Source organism: Schistocerca piceifrons, chromosome 7 (assembly GCF_021461385.2).
Source record: "Schistocerca piceifrons isolate TAMUIC-IGC-003096 chromosome 7, iqSchPice1.1, whole genome shotgun sequence".
Classification (NCBI taxonomy): Eukaryota; Metazoa; Arthropoda; class Insecta; order Orthoptera; family Acrididae; genus Schistocerca; species Schistocerca piceifrons.
Genome location: NC_060144.1, coordinates 318,546,131 through 318,564,479, shown reverse-complemented (window position 1 = coordinate 318,564,479; position 18,349 = coordinate 318,546,131). Strand labels below are relative to the sequence as shown.

The 18,349-nt window shown below is 42.6% G+C and overlaps 1 protein-coding gene across 1 annotated transcript in view; it reads right to left on the bottom strand.

The window, feature by feature from the left end:
- Positions 1–16,134, bottom strand: part of LOC124805314 — a 231,105-nt gene extending 214,971 nt beyond the window's left edge. Inside the window, exon 1 of the mRNA XM_047265829.1 lies at positions 15,983–16,134. The gene's annotated coding sequence lies outside the window, so the exon portion shown is untranslated. The remainder of the gene's footprint in view (positions 1–15,982) is intronic.
- Positions 16,135–18,349: the final 2,215 nt, after the last annotated feature.

Here is an 18,349-nt window from a genome sequence, read left to right as displayed (position 1 = left end):
TTATTCAATTTCACTGTCAGTAAAACCCCCAAATTGGCCAACAAAACTTTAAATGGCTAGACCATCCATGTACGCTTCCATATCGCTCTGTATAATTTCTAACGTTGTTTTCCATTAGTTTGTAGCTTTGGTCATTTATTGTCTTGCAATAAAAGAAGAGACGTCCTTTGCCCATTTCTCGCCCGGAAGCAAGCTCCGGCCACCGTCATTTTATTCTTAAATTTTTATGTCACTCATAATTGCGCCTCTCTCTCTAGTCAGTTGCCTGATCTATTCGTACGTTTTTCTATCTCTACCATAAATCCGAGGTTTCTTTCTACTCATCACTGTGCAGCGCTCAGACATCTATGGTTCTTTATCACGTATTTGAGAAACATCGGCCGGCCGGTGTGGCCGAGCGGTTCTAGGAGCTTCAGTCTGGAACCGCGCGACTGCTACGGTCGCAGGTTCGAATCCTACCTGGGGCATGGATGTGTGTGCTGTCCTTAGGTAAGTTAGGTTTAAGTAGTTCTAAGTTATAGGGGATGATAAGTTCACAAAGGTACATGTATCACACTGGAACAACCGAAATAAAATGTTCAAATGTACCTACGTTCTGTATTTTAATTTAAAAAACCTACCTGTTACCAGCTGTTCGTTTAAAATTGTGAGCCATATGTTTGTACTATTACAGGGCCATCGATCACAATGCGACAAAAGTGTTCCAACTGAAACATTCATATTTCTTTACGTACTACACGAATATGTAATAAAAATGGCGGTTCTTATTTTAAAAAACGCAGTTAATATCCGTTTGACTTGTGGCAGCCCCTTCTAGCGGGCCAACCATAGCGCCATCTGGTTTCCTCCTTCAAGCTAGACAAGTTTCGTGCTATTTAGTTTTTTCGTTTGACGCTTATTTCGTAAGATATTTGGCCCGGTCACGATCAGTGGACCACCCTGTATAGGTTGTCCCACGTGCAGGCCGTCCAATCACAGGTGTGAATCCTGAAATTTTGGAACGTGCGAACAGTCTCGTTCTGTATCATCCACGGATGACAATTGAACCCCGTGCTGTTCAAGGGGACGTCTCTGCTGGCAGTGCTGACACACTCGTCCACCAGTTGGGCTACTGAAAGGTGTGTGCCCGCTGGGTTCTTTGCCACCTAATAGAAGACAGTAAAGAGTCACGAAGAACCACATGTGCAGAATTGCTTGAAAGTTGCGAGGCTGATCGTAATTTTTTGTCGAGCAGCATCGCGGGCTACGAGACATAGATTCATACCTTCGAACCGGATGAAACAGCTATCCATGGAGTGGTGCCACACTACATCTTCTCTAAAGAAAAGGTTCAAAGCCGCACCTTCAGCTGGTAAAGTCTTGGAAACGATGTTCTGGGACTCTGAAGGGGTTATTCTGTTTGCTGTTCTGCCTCATGGTGTAACAATGAAACTTGAGGTGTACTGAAGAATACTGTAGTGTATTGAAGATAACTGAAGAAACGACTTCAGCTTGTCCGACGCCACAAGAATGCAAACGTACTCCCCCGTCTCCATGACAGCGCAAGGCCTAAGACGTGGCTGCGCACTCGAGAGGAACTCACAAAACTTCGTTGGATTGTTCTTCGTCACCCATCCTACAGCCCAGATGTCGCGCCTTCCGACAACCATCTATTTGGCCCAATGAAGGATCTCCTCCGCGGGAAGAAGTGCCTGGATGATGGGGAGGTTATTGACGCAACAAGACTTTGGCTCCCACGTCGGGCAGTTGAGTAGTGAGAACATAGGAGGCGTGTTTTTTTTTAAGTAAGTAACGTTTTGAAATTAAAAAAAGACGTGCTAAAGATATCTCAATTTTATTTTTACATGAAAGTCTGTACCTTAATCTACTTTTCTACATAATTTCCGTCAATATTGAGGCACTTGTCATAACGTTGTGCCAGTTTTTGAATACCCTCCTCATAGAAGTCTGCCGCCTGACTTGTTAACCACTGCATCACCACTGTTATGACTTCCTCTTCGTCTTGAAGACGCTGACCGCCCAGGTGTTTCTTCAAGTGCAGGAACAGATGGTAGTCACTGGGCGCAAGATCGGCACTAAGAAATCTTGTAACAGCCCGTACTTCACAGTCGGCGGGACTCACGATTATCGGAGGCATCTTCAACATTCAGTACACAACGTAAAAAAGGAAGAATCAGATTGTAATGGCGTTAGTGCGTAAATTAAGATACAGGCTTTCATGTAAAAATAAAATTATTGAGATATCTTAGCACATCTCTTTTTAATTTCAGAACGGTACTTACTTAAAAAACACGCCTCGTACAGGCCCTGCCAGCAAGGTGGCGTAAAGCCGTTGCATTGAACGGACATTATTTTGAAAAATAAGGTTTTGCAGCCAAAAGAGAGGCGAATAATATTGTGTATTGGAATTCTGAAGATAACCAACCTGCTTTCAGGGAAAAGAATGTTTGCTTTACTTATTGAACGCCCCTCGCTCAACGTACAGTTAAGTCGCAGTTGTAGACAACTAGCGACCCGCCCCAGCTTTGCGCGAGTGGCACTAGTACCTGGGGCCGGACAACTTCTGTGGAGTGGTTGTAAGAAATTATGTACACAAATCTTCCTCGTGAATCAGCCTATGTGTTAATTAAAACTATATCAATGTCCCGACAGCAGTTCCTGAGAATGGCCTTCACACACAGACAGAAAAACGAGGCGGCGGACTTGTATTCAGCAATACGCATAGACATCCAAGGAGATTTGGGGGGGGGGGGGGGGGTATTGGATTCTGCAAACCCCGCTTCACAAAGCAGCGACGCTCCACAGAGACCTCAGAAGGTGACTAAAATCGTGTAGAACACTTAACTTCACACATTGATGATGGATGTTTAAACCTTTGAAACGCATCGTGGAGATAAATAAGCAGTGACTGGTAACGGTAAACTTGTTGTTTCATATAATAACTAAGCTAACACTCATTTCTGAAGACTCCCTGCAAACATGGCGTCATTTTGACGTCATGCAGACGATATGACAATTTTGTCGAATTTGTGATAAGGAAGAATATGAATGTTACTGCTCCTCGTTTCACTCGCTGCTATTTTAGCTGTCCTCTTAGGTTCCTGCCTAGTCACACACTCGGAAATGAAATGACCGTATGGCATTGTTGGCCGGGAGGCCCCAACCGGGGAAGTTCGGCCGCCGGGTGCCAGTCTTATATCAGATGACGCCACATTGGGCGACTTGCGCGTCGGTGATGATGACATGATGATGAGGACAGCACAACGCCCAGACCGCGAGCGGAGAAAATCTCCAACACGGCCGGGAATCGAACCCCGGGCTGGCTGCATCATAGGCAAGCACGTTACCACTCAGCTAAGCAGGCAGAAACACACTCGGAAACAGCCAAACATTTATTTCATCGCCGGCCGAAGTGGCCGTGCGGTTAAAGGCGCTGCAGTCTGGAACCGCAAGATCGCTACGGTCGCAGGTTCGAATCCTGCCTCGGGCATGGATGTTTGTGATGTCCTTAGGTTAGTTAGGTTTAACTAGTTCTAAGTTCTAGGGGACTAATGACCTCAGCAGTTGAGTCCCATAGTGCTCAGAGCCATTTTTTTTATTTCGTCCTTCGCTCTCTAATCAGACGGAAATGTAAATAACATCTAAAACTGCAGAATACACCGTATTATATTTATAAGCAAGTCCCAAAACTTGTTAACAATGGCAAGATGGCAAAGAAAATATTTGCATGTAGCGGGATGCTAATCTACATCCTTCGACTCCATAAATCACAACATTATCCATTACGCTAGCATATCGTCGTGTAATATCGGTCTCCTGTCTTGATTATCATGGTATCTCTAAAAGGCTTATACCAACGATGCGTTATTAACTGCCATTTAATGATAATGGTGACATGTTTGCGACAAATTTTCAATGTGTCGTTATCTTGAAACGGCAGACTGTAGGTTTTACACTGAAGCGCCAAACTGGTATAGGCGTGCGTAATCAAATACAGAGATATGTAAACAGGCAGGATACGGCTCTGCGGTCGGCAACGCCTATATGAGGCAAGTACCTGACGCAGTTGTTGGATTGGCTACTGCTGCTACAATGGCAGGTTATCAAAATATAAGTGAATTTGAACGTGGTATTATAGTCGGCGCACGAGCGATGGGACTGAGCATCTCCGAGATAGCGATAGAGGATTTTCCCTTACGACCATTTACGATTGTATCATGAATATTAGGAACCCGGTAAAACATCAAATCACCGACATTGGTGCGGTTGGAAAAAAATCCTGCAAGAAAGGGACCAACAACGACTGAATTGAATTGTTCATCGTGCCAGAAATGCAACCCTTTCGCAAATTGTCGCAGAGTTCAATATTGGGCCATCAAAAAGTGTTAGCGTGCGAACCATTCAACAAAATATCATCGAATGAACTTTCGGAGCCGAAGGCTTATTCGTGTACCCTTGATGACTGCACGACACAAAGCTCTATGCCTCGCCTGGGCCCATCAACACCGACATTGGACTGTTGATGACTGGAAATATGTTGCCTGGTCGGACGAGTCTCGTTTCTTATAGTATCGAGCGGATGGACGTGTGAGGCTATGGAGACAACCTCGTGAATCCATGGACCCTGCATGTCAGCAGGGACTGCTCAAGCTGGTGGAGGCTTTATAATGATGCGGGGCGTGTGCAGTTGGAGTGATAAGCGACCCCTGATTCGTCTAGATAAGACTGACAGGTGACGCGTACGTAGGCATCCTGTCTGATCACCTGCATCCATTCATGCCCATTGTGCGTTCCGACGGACTTGGGCAATTCCAGCAGGACAATGAGACAGCCCACACGTCCAGAATTGCTACAGAGTGGCTCCAGGAACACTCTTCTGAGTTTAAACACTTCCGCTGGCCACCAAACTCCCCTGACATGAACGGTATTGAGCTTATCTGGGATGTCTTGTAACGTCCTGTTCAGAAGAGATCTCTACCCCCTCGCACTCTTGCGTATTTGTGGACAGCCCATCAGGGTTCATGGTGTCAATTCCCACCAGCACTACTTCTGGCATTAGCCGAGCCCATGCAACGTCATGTTCCGGCACCTCTGTGTGCTCGCCGGGGCCCTACACGATATTAGGCAGGTGCACCAGTTTCTTTGGCTCTTCAGTGTAACAAGCATGTTTCGTGCTCCATTTGTACATTGCTGATGATTACAACTCACTCCTGTGAGAGCACTCTTATATGAAAGCATTAACTGTCGATAAATCTTTATGTGTCATTTAGTTACAACAATAATTACAATAAATGGCACCAAGAACTGCGTGTTTTTATAAATCGCCGATAAGCGTGGATGAAGTCTTCTGAGAGGCCCGTATCGAATGCTAACGGAAGTAGTTAACAAATGGTTCAAATGGTTCTGAGCACTATGGGACTTAACTTCTGAGGTCATCAGTCCCCTAGAACTTAGAACTACTTAAATCTAACTAACCTAAGGACATCACACACATCCATGCCCGAGACAGGATTCGAACCTGCGACCGCAGCGGTCGCGCGGTTCCAGACTGTAGCGCCTAGAACCGCTCGGCCACCAAGGCCGGCGAAGTAGTTAACAGTTCCTGCTGTTGTCGATGCAGTCACATTTGCTGAAAGTCTTGTGAAATGACTGTTATCCTAATAACGAACTGACCGGAGTATCAATATTGAACGAAGCCTTTCAAAGTCGCGGATAACTCAGTATTTGATTAGTTCCATGTTAATAATAGATCCCGGAGACTTATTGTTTTTAAACTCTTTCGAAGTCTGTAAGATTTCGTCCGCTATTATGAAATCTACACGTGGTTCATGCTCTTTAAAATGTTCGTTTCTTAAATACAATTTTTATTATTTGCCGATCGGCCGTCTCAAGCGTCTAATATCTCAAAATCTTATGCGTCCTTTAACAATTCCGTGCTAATAAATTTTTGTAACGTACTTCACTCCCGTGTACTTAAATATGTCCAGGTTTTTTTTTTCCTATTTTGTCAGGTAGAAATAAAATGTTCCCGCACGCTCCTAATTTGTCCTTTTAGTCTGTGTAACTGGACAAATAAGACGGGACGATAAAGTATGCCATCTTCACGACATCGGTTTAACTTCTGTGCACCTCATATAACTGTGCGAAGAGTTTTTGGGGTTACGGCCGTTACGCCGGCTGAAGTAAATTACGCAATGGGCCTTCTTATCGATCTAATCGCGCCGTAAGGTCAGCCCCGTCACAGTGGTTCCATTTATCTGCAGCAGTCGGAGTTCCGTACTCCCACGACATTCCGGTGGGTCGCCGAACTCAGCAGCAGCTCCGACCTGTTGTAAACTACACATCTAAGCCGTTCATTAGCGTTAAGTGCGTCAAATAAGCACCAACTTGTTTATTAGTCTGGGACAGAAACAGGTGTTGAATACGTGCATTGGAACAAATATTTCACGTCGTTTGTTCCAACGCATGTTTTCAACACCTCAAAATAAAGATTTCGAAAATCATTTAAAACATATTCCGTAATAATGTTGTTACGATGTATATTCACTGTACCTTGTGATAATGTTTCTCTTCCGCTATATGATCCTTACACCTAATATTTCCAGACGCCATATTTGTTTACAAAATATGACAGTGTACAAGTGATATGTTACGACAGTGAAAGGAACCTGTAACCACTGGAGGTACTCTATTTTACTTATTTTATTTTTACCGTTATATATACGTTTATTTTTTTGTCGAAAGAAACCCGAAACCATGTTCTGATATCGTGCTTTGTTTCTCCACTAGACAGTGCCATAGGTTCCTCCGAAAAATCGTAACACAACACACACACACACACACACACACACACACACAAACACACACATACACAACCACGTTATATTAACAAATGTAAATCACCTGATGATCGAGGTTAAAACCTTTGAAACGCGTCGTGGAGATGAATAAACAGTGACTGATAACAGTAAACTTGTTGTTTCAATAACAGTCATGGTAAAGCCTAACCGAAAATATTCCCATCTAAAGCTACCCTGGTTTTATACAAGGTGACTGGAGTGAATCCATAGTTACAATAATAATCGTATGGCGCAATGGTCTGTGCAAGTCTTTCTATTGGACGCACTTCGGTTACTTTTGTGTGCCTAATCTACTGCAGTAATACAAACGGGGAAAGGGGACCTACAGCTTAACTTGGAATCCTAATCAAGCGTGATTTCTGCTGACTATTGCGTCGTTGACATGTGAAGCCTGTGTTAAAACGCAGACAGAAAAAGCCGCGGTCCGACCGAGTTCGGTCGCACGACCGCTACGGTCGCAGGTTCGAATCCTGCCTCGGGCATGGATGTGTGTGATGTCCTTAGGTTAGTTAGGTTTAAGAAGTTCTAGGTTCTAGGGGACTGATGACCTCAGATGTTAAGTCCCATAGTGCTCAGAGCCATTTGAACCTGAATACTGTTTTCATTTATTTCTTTATTTATCTTTTTTTCGTTGAATTTGGTCTGAGCGAACATCACTTGACACCCGTTGAAGTTGGTCGTTGAGTCCTCTACTCAGTTTTTTTTAACTATTGTTACAGAAGGCAGCTCCATCAGACCACCATGGCTGACAGCTGGAGTTGTAAAAATGATTAATAAGGGAAACACAACTAATTGTAGAATTGCCGAAATACCGGCCTTCTTAAGGCGAGGTTCAGAATCCAAGCCAAAACATTAACGAAAGTATTGGTATATTAGTTATGCTGTTATTAAACGAACAACTACACTTTTTGAAAGAAGACCATGAACAGATTATATTCTGTGTAACAGAATATATGGAACACGCAAAAAATTCATCAAAATAACATAAAAAAGGGAAATTAAGGGATGGAAAAGAGTCCCAGTCAATCTGCTAAATTGTGTTAAACACCTCTACCATTAAATATGTACATTGAATCGGAGTTAATCGACCAAAAATAGCAAGATAGTACTTTTAAACCATGGTGCCACACAAAAATGTCCATCATGTGCTCATCATTCGTCATTGGAAAATACACTTGGTTATGAAATACAGAAAGGAGTTATCACATATGAATTTATTTTTTACTTACGAGCAAATAATCATAAAAGTCAGATGATGATTCACGGAATTCAGTGCTCGGCTGCATTTAATAACAATAACGTATGTTGTTGGAACAGCTGTGCATAGACCTAAGACACAACCATTTATCGGAAAACGTTTACAAGATCAAAGCTCTTAAGAGAAGACAGATATGGTCAACAGCTTAATATTTTTCAAAACCGTGATTATAGTTTGTGTTTGGGCGATTCCAAAATTTAGTCGTTATGAAGTTTATTTGGCACAACTGCAAGAAACGTAGATGGCAAAGACATTGTTTAGTAGGTGGCAGTTTTATACAACCATAGTTATTTGTACAGTCCTGTATGGAGCAGTGTGTTGGATCACGAGAGAAAAAAACGACAAATTCAGGTTCAAATGGTTCAAATGGTTCTGAGCACTATGGGACTTAACATCTGAGGTCATCAGTCCACTAGAACTTAGAACTATTTAAACCTAACTAACCTAAGGACATCACACACATCCATGCCCGAGACAGGATTCGAACCTGCGACCGTAGCGGTCGCGCGGTTCCAGATTGAAGCGCCTAGAACCGCTCGGCCACACCGGCCGGTGACAAATTCAGGAAGCAGGAATGATTTTCTGTGTTCGATTTTATGGTACAAAAAAGTTGATTGCATCCGAAATGAAGATACAAGACTCTGGTTACGACTGAAGAACATTGTGAGACAAAGGTGAAATACATCCGATGAAATTATTGAATTAAGCAGAAAGAAAGGCCGGTATTACTTATAAAAATAAACTATAATTACCAATGCATGGGGAAAAGTAGCAGAAGAACACAGTAGAAAGGTGGAAAGACCAAATTTGTCTTACTTGAAGACAGCGTAGTCTTGGGTAAGATTAATTCCTGTTGTCGTTGATACCTCCGTTCTCGCGAATGCAAGTCGTTAGTGCTAACCGCTGCTCTGTAAAGTAATACTTAAGTGTAGGTTTCTTTGTGAGAGTTAGCGAGTTTCATTCTTAATCTGTGTGTGTTCTCCCGTTAGAGATGCAGATATCTACTCAGCAGACCAAAAGGAATTATAATTTAAGTTACAGGGTTTTTTTAAACTAGGTAGGAATTAAGAGAGTGGAAGTTAGTTATTGTTTTATTTTCATGCCGCTAAACAACTGCTGTTGTACGCTATTGAAAGAAAGACTTTGCCGTCTGACCGTGAGCGATGGAGATTTAGAGAAGAAATTCGGGGAGTTTAATTTTGGGGTATCGGCGACGTTATAAAAATGTATAGTATTGTTTGATTTAGAGATATAAGAATTATAAGAATGATATAAAATTTATGATTTTTTTGAGGTTGTAAGGAGAGTGGAGTTTTTTGTATTATATTGGAGACTGTCACACACTATACGTTACTGAAGAGCCACATCTGTTTATTTACCAGATTGCAGCCAGCTCTTTTGAAAAATTTCATTTACATACAAATGAATGATGAGAAAGTGATGTACTTACTTCAAATCGGATCACCGCATTGCTTAATTCGACCTTTCTTTCCAGATAGCAGCGTAATTTGTCGTTATTTTCAGGTAGGTAAAGAAAATTCAAACTTTGTCGGTTGTGACTGGAAATTCAACCTATGTAGTGGCAGTATTGGTTCAATATTCATAAACAGGAATAGTAAGGAATGTGTTAGGTGAGTGTTTTCTGTCGAAAAAGGACATCCGTTTGCTTTTTCGTATATTTGTGGTAATTGTTGCCTCTCAGTGTGTGACGCTGGAGGTGCAATCATATTTAATGTGAAAACATTTTATGAAATCGTGGAAAGCATATTGCTTCTCCTTGAGCTTCCACCTATATAATACAAGAAAGATATTTATCATGAAATACTCAACAGAAAACATTTGCGTCACTACTCATTACACGTTGAAATTTATTATTTCTACTAGTAAACTAGTTTTATTTCGGATGCAGGTCTATTGGCCATCGGTATCCCGTCAACTGAATTTCAGTTGAGTTTATTTCCAACAGTACCTCGTTCACTTCACGGACGAAGTTCCATTCGCGCCGTTACCATTCTACGAATACTACTAACGTAGTACCCTTTCAGCTCCACTTCGTTGGGTTTGAAAGACAGAGTAGTAACTATAGGAATTATAGGGGAAGGCATAATTGCAAATGTAGTGGGGAGTAGGACAGGAAAACAGATCATCATCCGCTGCTCAATGAAATGGTGAAACAGGAAAGTTGAAGAGAAAAAAGTGCTACCACAGCTGACTATATTATCTCACTGGTTTATTGGAATTAACGGTATAAAATTACTGTACGTCTGTGTACAAGTCAGCGGTACCATGACTCGATAGTTAGACTCAGGTATTTTCACAATTGACAGGCTTAATGTTATTTGCGAGTGATTTTTTGCTTTCATAGTGTCGGGCTGGTGGTTAAACTGAGCTAGACGTTCCCGGCTACAAGACTAAATAGAGACGCAGTTCAGTGGTTTGACTGTCTCATTAAGACAAACTGTGCGGTAGAGCGTGATGAGTTATTGATGATGCTGCAGCCGTCGGGTGGGGAGCTCGCTGGGTCTTTCTGACAGCACGCCGCTGTTCCCTGGCATTTGGTTTCATACTGTGCCTTCACTTTCATGGCAGTGCCTTTGCTGTTAAGCTCCCAAAGTCAGACCTAACGCACACTCGTCGCAGCCGTCCACACCGGTTGGCAGAACACAGTCATATGCAAGGATCTTACCAAAAGCATCAATAGAAGAGCACACGGCAAACCGGGGCAGCAATTGAATATGGCTGTGATCCAAACTGTTAATGACAAAAAACTAATGACGTCAATTTTTTCTTGCGTACGATATTTTTTGCAACGGGACAAAACTTCTAATTCGACCAAATATGACTCTCGTTAATCCAACCTGTCGTCAGTGGTCAAGCTCTTGTATCGACACATCGCTTAGTTTTGAGTGTTAGACACTAGAATAAGCTTTTGTTGCATATGGCACTACACTGCACTTCAAGTAGACAACGTGTTTACGTTATTTTACTGGGTGAGGCACAATCGTAAAACACGAACAAATACGCATAAATTTAAAAGTGAGGCCAGTGTTTATTAGAGGACACAGCATGGATGTACGAAGACAATTTACCGCCGACAATACTTTAAAATAAAACGAAACAGCTGTGGTCGAATTAAAGACTCACTGCAAATACAGAATATGTCACAACCAAGGTGTCATATTGTTACTGCGAATGTTTTGTGATAGGCCTAAAAGTAATTGTTATTGACGTTCACAGCAACGTGTAACTGCCCACTTTTCTTTCACAGTACCACGATAGCTTTCTGTTGTTACACCCCCATCAACAGGGTGACTGAAATAATTGCAGTCTTTTCGAGGCTACATGCGGCATCATCTACTGGTTGTGGCAGGCTGAAATAATATCTGTATACGATGCACTGCCGCTGCCGAAAATTGAACCATGTTACATCCTGAATGGTCAGAAACAGTTTGAAACACTTATAAAAGTGTAGTAGAGGTGGATTGTCATGATGACGATGTTTGGTTTGTGAGGATCTCAACTGCGCGGTCGTCAGCACCCGTTCAAAGTCCGAGCTTTTACACAGCCCAATTTTTTCACAGTCCAATCTAGCAACTGTCACGAATGATGATGATGGTGATGAAATGATGAGGACAACATAAACACCAGTCCCCAGGCTGAGAATCGAACCCGGGACCTAATGGTGCAGGTTGGGTTATGCTGAAGAATAATTGTTCAGAAAAAAATCGATGCGTTGTGAGTTAATAAACATTGAAGTTAGCCAATCAGGCCGTAGCGCGCGCCAATTCAAGAGACCCGCCACAGACGGTATTGTCCAAACCAACAAGAATGCGGTACAAAAACTGGACATAGGACAGTAGTAGGGATCGCACTCCAGCCAAAAGTGAGCAGTCTCGTGCACTGTCATCTATGCTATGAGAACGACTGACAGTAATTGTATCCGGCGGGCTGCTTGAATTTGCGCGTGAAACGCCTTGATTGGATAACTTCAATGCTAATTGATTGGGAAATGGCGATAGGTATCGAATCTTTGTCTTAACAATAATTTCTCAGCGCAACCTACCCTGAAAGACCCTTACAAGCTTTTCAGACTGGTACTGCCCACCATGGAGAAAAAAAAAATCCACACGTTTGAGGGCGTTGCTCCAGCTTATATGCAACCCCACAGCGACTCCGAAGCGGGTGTGTAAGCACCGACATGCATGCAACGGGCTACTGTGGCCTTATAACGAAAACCTTTGGTCATCCTTTACGAGTGATTTTGAAAAGTAGTGACAAACTGGCCGAAAAAATTGTAAGCAGAAAAAATATGACGTACAGAGCGAAATATTAAACAATGGACACATAACTGGAAAGAGCAGACTTCGAAACACTCCCTAGCCGTTAGTCGTTACGTTATCTGTAGTTTTTCTAAATCTTTTAACATTTATACCTGATTAGTTCCTTCCTTGTCCATCCTTGCAATCCGACTGTACTGTATTAGTCGTCGACGGGCTCTTAAAACTCAATGTTTCTGGCTTCTACTGCTTTCGAGCTAGGCGCTTTACTGCCTGGAATGCTGGACCCGGGTAGCCATCCTAAAGTAAGTTTTCCATGTTTACCGGGATTCATTTCAGGCCATTTCTGTAGATAATTCAGTAAGCAAATTACGAATACTTCCCTCTTATATTCTCCAGCTGCGCAGCGTCCAGTCTCTATCTGAGCATTGACGGGACGTCAGAGTTGTTTTCTGGCATTGCGCTACCTTTAACCTAACCCACATGATGATGAAAATATAGCGCTTCGAAGACAATAGAACTTCAGAACGGAAGTCAGTCATCACAGATATTTGAATATTTCAAGAAATTATTCGTTAAATCTGCGATAGCAGAATTTAGGATAACAGACTAATCTGTAGCTTAGAGGTCCAAGTTTGCTCCATATTTATTTAACACACCTTTCGTTAGAACTAAGTATAGCTGCAAGACAAATTCAGAAAAGCTGTTTTACCTAACAGACAAAGCTCTGATGAAAATTGTGGTGTATGTAGGTGTTCTAAGAGGAATAGTCAAAATTCAGGCATTGAAGGTGTAGTAAACATGGGCTCTAAAATACATAACTTAATGGCTGTGAGCACTGCATCTTCGATATTGTGAATCAAATCTGTTCTACAGCAAGCACCTTGGTTTCCATATTTTTTGAGGGTGTAGTATGGACCAAAAAAAAGAAAAAAAGTATCCAGTAAATACTGGGCTCCAAAGAGATGCCTTAAGAGCTATGAGGGCTTGTTCGTCTTCGCTACTCAGAAAACACAAGTCGTCTTCTGAACAAGTGACAGTCCATGTCTATTAGACGACTATTATCTCTTCCAGAAATATGGACAGCAAACAGCATGGAGTAGGAGAGATTTGTTTCACAGCATCGAAGATGAAGTAGTGGTCATAGTTCTTTAAGAACGCGTTCTAAAGCCCATTTTTATTAAACTTCTCTGCTTCGAATAGTCGTCTCTGTGTTATACCTGAGTAATTACCTTTCCTCCTGGGACATAATGTATACCGTACAACTACTGACAACAGTTTCCAGAGGGTTGGGGAGACAGCATTAATAGTTTTTACCCTATGCACCTTCCACCACACAACGTTCGGTGGCTTATTTTTTGTTTACTTTAGATCTGCAGTCCATATTACTAAATCGTTAATCCGCTTCATCGTACCTAACGCCAGTTGCAGGTTGCCTATCTAAGGTTCAAAAAATGGTTCAAATGGCTCTGAGCACTATGGGACTTAACATCTGTGGTCATCAGTCCCCTAGAACTTAGAACTACTTAAATCTAACTAACCTAAGGACATCACACACATCCATGCCCGAGGCAGGATTCGAACCTGCGACCGTAGCAGTCACGCGGTTCCAGACTGAAGCGCCTAGAACCGCTCGGTCACCACGGCCGGCCTATCTAAGGTTTTCAGAGGCAACAGAAAATTCATTTTTCAATATTTCATATAATTACGCACCGAATTTTAAAAATTTTAATTGCGCATTGAGACTTGTAATCCCATGTTAAAGGTTTAACACAGTAAAACAAGTTTTACGGTTATCGACTGTGATATGTCTTAAGGTAACGTAACTCAAGGCGCGCTAATTACCCAATATATATTCATCCAGTATTTGAGAATGAGAGCACTTAAGGACTTTCAACAAACTGTACACGTAATTTCCAACCTCTCAGAAACTTTTTATCGCTGACTCCCTCCACAAAATAATGAAAGGAGTAAAGTATGTGCCTCATGTCATTTTCGCTACTTATGCAGTAAACCTTCAGTATCAGGCAGAGGTTATAATTTATTAGAACTATCTCTTCTCACGACACATTTTCAGACAGTATCCACATGTATCACTAAATGATCCTGCAAAATTATATCATTGAACGACATATGATTCAGGAGGTACGGCGTCATAAACATTGAAAAGTGTGGAAAACTAACTTTTGCTTAGAATGGAGTGCAAATTACTCAGACGGTACCCATCCGTTGTTCGATAATGAGAGCACATACCGGCTTCCAACAAACTTTAAACATAATTTCAAACCTTTTCTAAGCCTCTTCTCGCTTACGTGTTTAACTTCAAATACTTAACGCATTATTTCATTTGTAAAGTAATGGTACGTTTGAAGCTGTTTTGTACATGGGAGTTCAATTCTTTACAGAATCAGGGGGTGGGGATTAGTGGTATTTCAGAAACGACACCACAGCCGGTCTGGACAGTCACTTCAGTCATTTGTTTCACAATCACGATTTTCGTGTGTGTACTATTTCCAAGCTGCATGCCCTCGGGAAAAATTACGGCCATAGTTTCCCCTTGCTTTCAGCCGTTCTTAGTACCAGCACAGCAAGGCCGTTTTGGTTAGTGTTAAAAGGTCAGATCAGCCAATCATCCAGACTGTTGCCCCTGCAACTACTGAAAAGGCTGCTGCCCATCTTCAGGAACCACGCGTTTGTCTGGCCTCTTCAACAGATACCCCTCCGTTGTGGTTGCACCTACGGTACGGCTATCTGTATCGCTGAGGTACGCATGGAGAGCTGCATCAAACCAGTCTCAGGACTGAAGACTACAACAACTATTTCGGCGACTGTCTGTCTCTTGTTCTTACATTCGTACCGTCATTACTGACACCAAAGTCGCCTCAAACACACTGTCGTAACGTCTTTCTTTCCACTGCGGAGATGGCTGCATTCGCACGAACCAAAGTTACTAAAAAATAAATAAATAAATAAATAAATAAATAAAGTGACAAATAACAGTTAAAGGGGCGCAATATTTACGCTGATTCGATAGGATTTATTGTATCAAGTGTTATTTTTAAACAGATGACGAGAACTACTTGTTCTTAAGCAGATGAAGTGAAACGTGCGAATATGGCTGGTACGAAGAAAATGTACTTGCCGAAGCACTTCTTCCAGAGTTATCACTTGAGAATGGTACACACGTCGAAATTACGCTTGTGAGGTAAATAAAGGCAATGATAGTCAAGGCGGAATATGTAATATGGTACTTACAGTGTAAGATGTAGATGAAAAACATAAGACAGGTGTTAGACTAATTCATAATGCACACAACTATACATAGAGGTGCAGTTGTCAGCACTGTGCTGTGAAACAATATCAACGTGGTCGATACAGAATGGTGTGCAACAGTATCTCTGGAGACGTATATACGACGCCGGTGGATTAGGCACAACAAAGCCCTTGGGGACGTCGCTCTGAGATATGCTCGCCGCTATCACAGTGCGACGCGGCGCAGTTATAGCAGCTGAGCGCGTGCTTGGAGCGCTGCCGGCTGTATTTGCGGAGCTTTTCGTGGGCGCCTGCCAGCCCGACCGGCTGCTCACCTGAGGCGAGTCGCAGTTTCCGCGTCGTTCGGTGCGGCGTCCCTGCCGGCTGCTGCTGCGTGTTGCTCTCGCGCGCCGCCGTCGGTCGCCGTCGTGCTCAGCTGGCGAACTTTTCGCGCGGACGTCCGCACTGGCTCTGAGCCGCACAACTCCCCTCCACGCCGCGCTGCGCAGCTGCTGACGTATCGACCGCGACGCGCGCCGGCGCGCAGTCGCCGCACAGTGCTGCACAGCTGCCGCCTTACGACATCCGACCCGCGAGGCGCTCGAGGAAAAGCGGAAACAAGGTCGCGGCTTACCTTTCCGGCGACTTCATTAGAGGCAAAGCACAAACTACTGGAGCCATCCGGACAGTAACCTCCGTTAAAGTAAACCCGAAGGTTGGTTTGAACACACAATGCTTTGAAACTTCCTGGCAGATTAAATCCGTGTGCCGATTCTAACAACCCTACCACAACAAAGGTCAAAATTAATTACGATTGTAGTGTTGCTCACGTTGCTAAATATTGCATTTTCGGGCAACAACAAAGTTATATTATGTGGCAGGGAGCACAGTTCATAGAGTCATTTCTTGAAATAATGGATAAACTAGGCACTCATCTTTTCGTGTTTCCCACGCTGGTCTCGTTGTGAGCTCATGGCTCAATCGTCGAAAATGTAGGTAGTGATGATTCCAAGCTCGGATGCAAAGAGGCTTAGGTGTTATTCTGCGATATTCAAAAGTTTTATAGATGTGTTTCATAAACCATTCTTGAAGATTAAACTTTTGCAAGTTAGGACACTGGTGATGTAAAAAAGTAATCGGCACTCCGAATTTAAGTTACACTACTTTTTTCTTACTTTTGTTGCAATGTCACGAAACTCGTTCCGAAACATCACTTCACAATATAAAACATGCTTGAAAATATCTTCCTCACTGTTAAAGTTCACATTTCATAAACTAACTACAAATTGTGTCTTTTTAACATGGCGACCAAAGCTTGACTCTCTAATAACCGCTTATGCGCCCAAAAATCAGAGTTACAAGTACGCCAATGATCACAGTGACAAAAGATATAATACACATAACAATAATATCATTGCAATGTATACATATCGATGCATCGAAGTACCTCTACATTAATGAAATCAAATCCGAATGTTGTCACAGAAATATGTTAACTATTTTACAGAAACGCAGTAGAATATTGCTGTTATCGAGAGGTTGAGGTGAGGTGCCGTAATGGTTACGTAATTCAAGTACCATTACACAGTCCGAGACTCGAACTCGGGACCTTGAAAGGCAAAGGTCCTGAGTTCGAGTCTCGGACTGGCACACAGTTTTAATCTGCCAGGAAGTTTCATATCAGCGCACACTCCGCTGCAGAGTGAAAATCTCATTCTGGACACAGTGCTTTGCTAGACGTGGTTGTTTGCGAGATGGGATGTCCTTCCTTTCTCTGACTTTCGAACTGACGTACCCAGCAAGTTACAGGATGACCCTTAAACGTAGACTCCGAAGCACAGGCATTTACAGAGGTTAAACATGTGATAAATGACAGAGAAAAATAAACTCTAAGACAAAAAAAGCGACACACCAGCAATGAATCACCCGAATGGGAAGGAACTCGGTAGGTCTGATGTAGATCTACAGACAAACATATGATTTCAGTTTCAGAAAAATTGGATGATTTGGTCAAGAGAAAGATCTCCACTATTTGAGCAAGACAATAACACGTTTATTATATGGATATGGTGTCTGTTCTTTCGGACATGTTAGAAAGAACAGATACCAGATGGCGCTATGGTTGGTGCGCTAGATGGTGCTGCTATAGGTCAAACGGATATGAACTAGTTTTTTTTTTTTTTAAGTAGGGCCCCCACTTTTTATTACATATTGGTGTAGTACGTAAAGAAATATGAATGTTTTAGTTGGACCACTATTTTCGCTTTGTGACAGATGGCGCTGTAATAGTCACAAACGTATAAGTACTGGGTATCGGCGTAACATTCCGCCAGTGCGGACGGTATTTGCTTCGTGATACATTACCCTTGTTAAAATGGACCGTTTACCAACAGCGGAAAAGGTCGATATCGTGTTGATGTATGGCTATTGTGATCAAAATGCCCTCGGATGCTGACAGGCGTTGATATATATCAACAGGTGTCAGCAGCCGAAGGTATTAATACATAATTCTAATTACACGTTTCTCCACCTCTAGCCCTTATGCGAGCAGTACTTCAGCCAGGCATTGATTGATAGTTAGATGTCCTCTCCAATTGGCGCGTTAGATCGTCAAAATCCCGATCTGGCTGGAGCGCCCTGCCAATGATGCTCCAAGCGTTCTCAGTTGGAGAGAAATCAGGCGACCTTGCTGGCCAAGGTAG